We start from the raw sequence: 8,485 nt of genomic DNA on the forward strand, positions 1-8,485 counted from the left end.
TCACAGTTCATGAGTTCAAGCCCCACATCGGGCTCTGTGCTGACAGCTCAGAGCCTGGAGCCTGCTTTGGATTCTGTGTCTCCTTCTCTCTCTGCCCCTCTCCCGCTCATGCTCTGTCTCTGTCTCTCAAAAATAAATAAACATTAAAAAAACTTTTTTTAAATCAAAATATTGAACTTAAAAAAGTTAAGTTTCTGTTGTTTCAGAAGCAAAGCAAACTGAGGATAAAAAGAAAAATACATGAGGTCGTAGGTTGCATCACATGTGATCTAACAGGTGTGCATATGTGCACATGTGTGTTTCTCAAAGTACAGAGCTAAACACAAAAGTCACCAAGAAATGGGGCGTCTGGGTGGCTCAGTCCGTTAAGCATCCGACTTCAGCTCAGGTCATGATCTCACGGTTCATGGGTTTGAGCCCTGCGTCGGGCTCTGTGCTGATGGCTCAGAGCCTGGAGCCTGCTCCAGATTCTGTGTCCCCCTCTCTCTCTGTTCCCCACCCCCCACTCATGCTCTGTCTCTCTCCCTGTCTCTCAAAAATATATCAATGTTAAAAAAAATTTTTTTAAAAATCACAAAGAAATATACCTATGAAGGAAAATGTTAAACAAGCACATGAAAAATTATCATTCTTAGCAGTGATTTATATGTGTGTGTCTACAATTAAACACTTACAAAACATTGGGTAAGTTGTAAAACAATGAAACAATAATATCTAATGATGATGAGATTGTGTTAAAACTATCCTTTCACGCATATATAGATAACGCTGATACAAACTAAGTTTCACACTTTGGAAAAGCATCTGTGACGTTAAAAACACTTTGATCAATCATTCCTTCTCTTAGAAATCTATTCTATGTCAAAAGAAAACAACTATATTTAGGCATGTATTTTTCAGTGTTATTTCGTGCAAAGAGTACAACTGACTCGAATCACAAATATAAATAGGAAGGTGGTGTAGCAACATGGGAAAATGTCATAATATCATATTAAGTTAAAAAAAAAAGCAGAAAAAGTCTGTATACTGATTATAACCACTAAAATCATGCCCGTATGTGATAGATAACTGGCATGTAGAAAAATCAAACTGTTGTGCTAAGGCAGAGGGATAATGAGGGGGCCCTTGGTCCTTTCCAGATCCCCTTTAATGATTTGTCACATTTTTCTATCTTCCTCTTTCTCTAAACTCTGCCAGGAGACTGCCCCTCGCTTCCCAGGAAGGGCGGGGAGCTGGATCCTGCCTCGACCACTACCCTCACTCTGGCCATGCGATTTGGTTTCTAAATTATGTTGCCGTTTCTCCAAACTGCAGCTCTCAAAACAAACCAGGGGTGTGCGTGTGAGATCAGAAGGCAAATTGGCTGCAGCCAACACATTCAATTCTGTGCGGGGGCCAAGGAATTTCACATTTGGACACGAAATGTCAGATCCCACAAAAGTCCTTCTCAGGTCCCACGAATGAGCTCAGAATGTCTGCCCTTCCCCAAGCTTATTTGCCAGGGCACCCGGGCGCCCCCTGGGCTCCTGCCAAACCAGGGTGGGGCTTACCCTACCCTGTCCCAAGGCCTGTGGCCACCCTTCGACACCTCCCAGGTCACATGCCTCTTTGGGAATCTGATACTGTGCACACCACTTTCAGGGGTTCACAGATCTACAGGGTGGGAATTCATTCATTCACTTACTTATCTGCACACTAAAACAAGCAGGTATTAAGGGTCTATTATGTACCAGGCCCAGCTGGTAAATAGAAGGGTGGGAAAACCTGGTTCCTACCCTGGGAGAGAGAGAGCTCCAGGCCCTCTCCAAAGAGCACACAGTTCATTATGGATTAGTGTGGGTTATGTTCTTTTCCCTTACTCTCCTAACAACCCTAGAAGAAGGTGTTAGCATTATCCTGCTTACAGATGAGGAAACCGAGGCACGGGAAAATTTCAATCACTTTTTCAAGGCTGGTCAGCAAAGCAATTTGAGACCTGTGACCCCCACCAGAGTCAGGCTGGTAACCAAGCAGCCTCTGTCAAGGTGTGGCTTGCTTACCCTGGGACAGAAGGGGCTTAACAGCAAAGGGGAGGGAGGCCCACCCAACTCAGGCTCTCCATGTGAACTTGGCAGTGTGGTGTGCTGATATGCCTGCCTTCCCTGAGCCGAGCTAACTGCAGGGGTCTCCCTGGGAAAAGCAGACCTCGTGTGGCTGTCGCTTCCGGTTCTGAGTGACAGGGTGGGGGATAGGGCCCCGGACGCAGAAATGCTCACTTAGGGCCTGCTGAGTGCACCTGCGTGGACAACCAGGCTGCTCTCCCCAGGTCACCTGACCTCTCTCTAAACACCCTCCCCCTGGGGCACCTGGGTGGTTCCGTTGGTTAAGCGTCCAACTCCTGGTTTCTGCTCAGGTCACCATCTCACGGTTCGTGCGTTCAAGCCCTGTGTCGGGCTCTGGGCTGACATCACAGAGCCTGTTTGGGATTCTCTCTCTCTCTCTCTCTCTCTCTCTCTTTCTCTTTCTCTACCCCCCCCACACTCTCTAAATACATACATATACACATACATTTTAAAAAATAAACGCTCCTGGGGCGCCTGGGTGGCGCAGTCGGTTAAGCGTCCGACTTCAGCCAGGTCACGATCTCGCGGTCCGTGAGTTCGAGCCCCGCGTCGGGCTCTGGGCTGATGGCTTGGAGCCTGGAGCCTGTTTCCGATTCTGTGTCTCCCTCTCTCTCTGCCCCTCCCCCGTTCATGCTCTGTCTCTCTCTGTCCCAATAAAAAAAAATAAAAAAAAATAAACGTTGAAAAAAAAAAAAATAAACGCCCCTTCCCTTAAACAGCCAAGGGTAACAGGAAGGCTCTCAGAGAGAAGCTCGCCAAGCCCTCCACACGTAGGATGTCTTTTAGGCTGAAGCCAGGAACAAAAAAAGGCAGTATCTAGAGATCACAGTTTAAAGCACAGGCCTGGGTTCAATTTCTTACTGTGTGACAGTGGGCACTTCTGGTTGCCTCGGTGCACTCATCGGTAAACTGGGGATAATAACAGTAGCTACTTTCTAGCTAAATGAGTTGATACTTGTGCGTAGAACAAGTGGCTGGCACATAGTAAGTGCCAGTAAATGTCAGGCACTATTGATTATAGACTCAGAGCCACATATCTAGGTAAATACATCACATCAACCCACTTCTCTATTTCTCTAGAGTAGGTATATGTGCATTTAAAAGACTAGAAGGAAAGACGTTAACACAGTAATCATGGTAATAAGATATAACAAGAGTATGAGTGATCTTTATTTTTTATATGTTACTCCCCACATTTTCAACAGGTAACATGTTTTTCTTTTATAATCAGAAGAAAGTCAATATGTGAATCTTTAACACTGAATCAACAGAAGCGGGTGGGAGAAGTGGTTTAAACAGAAGGGACGGGTCGGAAAGGTCTGTCTTAATGTCAGGTGCCTGGCACCATTCGAGAAAGGGGGTGCTTTGGGGCACCTGCATAACTCAGTCAGTTAAGCCTCTGACTTTGGCTCAGGTCATGATCTCGTGGTTTGTGGGTTAAGGCCCCGCGTTGGGCTCTGTGCTGATAGCTCAGAGCCTGAAACCTGCTTCAGATTCTATGTCTTCCTCTCTCTCTCTCTCTCTCAATCTCTCTCTCTCTGCCCTTCCCCCACTTGCTCTCTCTCTCTCTCTCTCTCAAATATTAACAAACATTAAATTTTGTTTTGAAAAAGAAAGGGGGTACCTTGAGGAGTGCCTGGGTGGCTCAGCTGGTTAAGCACTTTACTTTTGATCTCTGCTCAGGTCATGATTTGACAGTTTGTGAGTTTGAGCCCCACATTGGGCTCTGTGTTGATAGCACAAAACCTGTTTGGGATTCTCTCTCTCTCTCTCTCTCTCTCTGCTCCTCCTCAATTCATTCTCTCTTTGTCTCTCTCTTTCTCTCTCTCTCTCTCTCAAAATAAATAAATAAACTTAAAAAACATATTTTTATATATATTAAAAAAAAAGGGGGGGGGGACTTCGTAGACTTTGGTCTCCTTGGATTTGTAGACTTTGGTCTCCTTGATTTGTAGACTTTGGTCTCCTTGGAAACCTCTGGGTCACCCTTCAAATCAGCATCCGTGTCCCATCTTCTGCGAATGTTGCTAACTCTGCCCACCCTCACCCCACACTTGGACCCCTTCTCTGAACACATCCAGGCCTCCTTGAGGCGATGCCTCATGACTTCAGTTGCTGAGATCCACATATGTGTCAGCCCCAGGATAGCTACTTTGCTGAATGACTTCTTAGGTCAGGTCGAAAGAGAGCACCCGGGACAACCCAGCCAGGAGGCGGCCTGGCTGGAAATCAAACCCGCATCTTCTTACTTCAAGTTCACGGCTTATCTTACTAGACAGCTCATGACACAGAGAAGTCAGGGGTTACCGGAATATGGTCAGGGGCTAGGGGAAGGGGTTTCTGTTTTCTGGTTATAATTATTGCCTGTGGATAATTTGGGTGTTTGTGTGTAATTGTGTTTGTGTGTACATGTGTGCACATGTGATTGTGTGTGTGTGTGTGTTAGAGAGAGAAAGAATATATTTATAAAATGTTTTTCAAAGACTCTAAGGATAGCAACACATCAAGCTCGCTCAGGTTTTTCAAAGTATCAGAAAAACTGAATTTAAAGAAAAAAAATTAAGACAATGGACTCAGATGAATAGAAAATAGAAAAGTCTGACCCCCTGGAATGCTTTAGAAGGGAGGTCCAGTTTGATTCTAGGTCCTTGTTCCTGAGCACAGAATCCTGGAAGTTTAAGGTCAGAGGAACTTTAGAGGTGATCTCATTGCTCTGTGCAGAAAACCCGTCTGCTGCACCCCGGACAGACATCTTGTTTGAATGCCTCCCCTGATGGGAACTCAGTACCTGAAGCTACCACACCCCCTATCTCAGACTGATGTCAGCAAGCCCTTCCTCTCCTGGTTGAAATGTTTCCCCCATTATATCACCTTTTGGTCTTAGTACTAACCTCTGGAGTAACAGGTAATAAATCTGTCCTTCTATCCAAGAGAGTTTCTGTATTAGGACACTTCTGCCTGTAAACAATAAAAATCTTGACTCGGTAACAAGCAATTTGAAGGTGGCACCATCCCCATCTCTCTGGTCTGGCCCAACTATGCTGCGGCTTGACCTTAGGGGACAGGAGCAAGATGGCCGCTGCAGTTCCTTGTGTCCTATTTAGCCGCTGCGTATCCAGAGGGAAAAGATTGTATGTCTTCCTGTGGGTCTTTCTTTTCCCCATCCAGCCTCTCTGGTCACTTCTCACTGGACAGAACCGGACCACATGACCACTCTGAAGTCTGAACCAATCATGGGCAAGGACAATAGGATTCTCTCCCCTGGCTTAAATGGAGCTGGGTTTACTCCTGAGCTGGAGACAGAGTCTCCTTCCATGAGCATGAGCAAAATCGGGGCTCTTTCCAAAAGAAATAAGGCGGAAATAGATGTTGAGTCCACAGCAGTGGCTTTAACAGCACCCAAGATTCATTTGCAAAGTGGTAGACGTTTCCCGAGGTAGACACTGGTGATTTGTGCCTGCACAGGATACGTTCCCCTTCTGCTGTGGCAGCACCTAATTTTGTTCCAAGGAATTACCTCCCTCTGAGACCCTCAGTCCAAGATCCTATCCTTTCCAAGGCCTGGTTGGTCAGCTCCTTTGATTCTATGAGTTGCCCTGTGTCTTTCTATTACATTTTTTTGAATAAAACTTGAATAGCCAGACCCATCTCTGTTGCTTGCAGCCAAAGAATTCTAACCAGCCCCTAAGATTCAAGGGTTCTAAAAGCTCCAGAGTCCACTCTCCTGGGCTGGCAGCAGCCTAGGACAGTTGCAGCGTGAAATTCAGAACCTGAAATTTGGAGAATCTGGATTAGAATCTGAGAATCTAAGCAATCCTCCCCTCCAACCAGCTGTGTGATCTTGTGAAAGTTACCCAACATCTCTGATCAGTCAGACCCTGACAGCCCTTTGATCCTAGCAAGAATTGGCAAAACAGAAACAAAAACAGAAAAACAGAACAACAACAACACAAAAATACACAACCCACACACGAATGTGCCCATCCAACTCAAGAAATACTGCGGTCAGAAGTCCCAATCATATGCCCCAAGTCACCATCGATTTGCTTAATTAATTACCAAATTTTAAATCACATGACCTCTCTACACCTCATTTTTGTCATCTGTGAAGTGAAGATATGAATAGCATCACATAAGAGCTTTGGGATGATAGCGTAGAATAATATCTGTAAAAATACTTTCTATTCTGTTTAATGCTACCAAATGCAAGGAATCAATATTTCCAATATCTGCCGAAAACATTTGCTTGTTTTAAGTAACAACTTGAAAAAATAGATCAGGGGGCGCCTGGGTGGCGCAGTCGGTTAAGTGTCCGACTTCAGCCAGGTCACGATCTCGCGGTCCGTGAGTTCGAGCCCCGCGTCAGGCTCTGGGCTGATGGCTCAGAGCCTGGAGCCTGTTTCTGATTCTGTGTCTCCCTCTCTCTCTGCCCCTCCCCCGTTCATGCTCTGTCTCTCTCTGTCCCAAAAATAAATAAAAAACGTTGAAAAAAAAAAAAAAGAAAAAATAGATCAGGAAAGTATACGAGTGTGTGGTCTCCCCTTCTCCCCGCTTCTAAAAGGATGCTTCTCTGTGTATCGTTGGTGCTTGGGTTTCTACGATATTAATGGAGAGAAAGGATAAAACATATGAGCACACGCTCAACTGGAGAAGCCAGAGGCTAGCGGATGTACGTGGAAAGAGAATTAGAATTCTCACCAGAGTTTAAAAAAGAAGAAGAAGAGAAGAACAAAAAGGCAGCTTTGCTCTCAGAGGTGCAGATGGAAGGGAAAAAAAAAAAAGAACAGATGCAAAGAAGAACGTTTGCGTGTCTGGAAAGAGAGGAGCGATGTTGGAGGCGGCCGCCATGAATATGAGAAAACGAGAGTGTGGGGAGGCAGGCAATGACAAGAAAAAAAGGATTTTTTTGAAGTTTTGCTGGATGTCATGAATGTCCCCCCTTTGCATTTTTCTAGGAGACAGCAGGAAAGTTGGAAGTCGCTTTCAGTGATTCGGGGATGTTGCAGCGATGTTCCTCTGACTACCCTGGCAGCCCGGTTTCTTATGGTACATGGTGGGTACAAATATTCACTGAGCTCCTCGCAGGTGCCAGGCTGTGCTAGGCTCCGAACACACGTGGGCCTTGCCCTCATAGACCGCGTGGTGCAGCAAAAAGCACTTGGCTTACCCCTGCTTCATTCGCCCGCCCCGGCGGTCACTAGAACCCACAGTCACTCCTCCTCGGCCCCTCAGCACCACCTCAGATGGGCCCCTGGCCAGCTCTCACTAGGTTACTCTGTCACTTGGTCTCCTTGCCTCTAGTCCCAACCACCCACACCCAATCCAGTTTGGACAAAACTGCCAAAATGCTTTTTTCCAAAACGCAGATCATGATCACGGCTCGCTCCCATCTGAAATCTTCCAACCTTGACTTCCTCCTCATCCCTTATAGGCTGAAGTCGTAAAGACGCTCAGGATCAGGGTCTGGCCTAACGCCTGACCCTCCTGCCCGGCAGCCTCAGCATCTCACGGCCCCACATTTTCACACCACTGGGAAACCCACCACGGCCCTCTTTTCCACTTTTTTCCTCTCACACTCAGCCGGACCGCCCTCCTCTTCCCTGGGAATCATTCACCTCGCCGCCATCTTGCACAAAGCTAGCCCTTCACTCTCTAGGACGCTTCTCTCTCTACACTCAGCAGAGATTATGTTCACCTGCCCCTGATACCCAAATGCCAGCACGTGGGGGACAGCATTACGTCACCGCCAGCCCTAGATCAGCTCCAGGCACAGGGTAGATGCACAAAGAAGGTTTGTTGCTCATGGTGACAGAGATGACAAGGGACAGAAAAACACATCCTGCTGTTGACAGGGCGTGGCGTTACCAACTTGGTAATTCAACTGGAACTTACGCATGGTGGAAACTTGCTGCTTTTGAATGAAGCTGTGTTTTCTCTCTCATGGCACGTGTGGGCCAGGGGGAGTCAGTGACCTTTTAGCGAATACATTAAAATTAAAATTTTTCAAATGACACCCATGAAATAGGATTGTTTTCAAACAGCAACAACAAAATAAAATAAACATACAGGAGAATATGAATATGGGGAGAATACACTGCCCAGAGATCACCGCTGCGGCCGTTCTGACGGCGGTCTCTGCGGACCTCTTTTCTATGCATAGATTACGTCCGTCCATATCGTGGCATATGGACCAGTCTCTCCATGCTCAGGCCACCCCAGCTTCCTAGAATCTGGGTGAAACTGGCCCCAGCTGGGTGGGGCCAGGAGACCCTCTATTTGAGGCTTTGGTTTGGGCAAAAATACAACTGGCCCCAGTTCCAATTTGGGACCATCTCCAGGCAGATACAAAGGGGTCATTTTTCTTTCCCTCATGGACAAAGTGC

This window comes from Herpailurus yagouaroundi, unplaced genomic scaffold, assembly GCF_014898765.1.
Source record: "Herpailurus yagouaroundi ecotype Mexico unplaced genomic scaffold, PumYag 163, whole genome shotgun sequence".
In the NCBI taxonomy this organism is placed as follows: domain Eukaryota; kingdom Metazoa; phylum Chordata; class Mammalia; order Carnivora; family Felidae; genus Herpailurus; species Herpailurus yagouaroundi.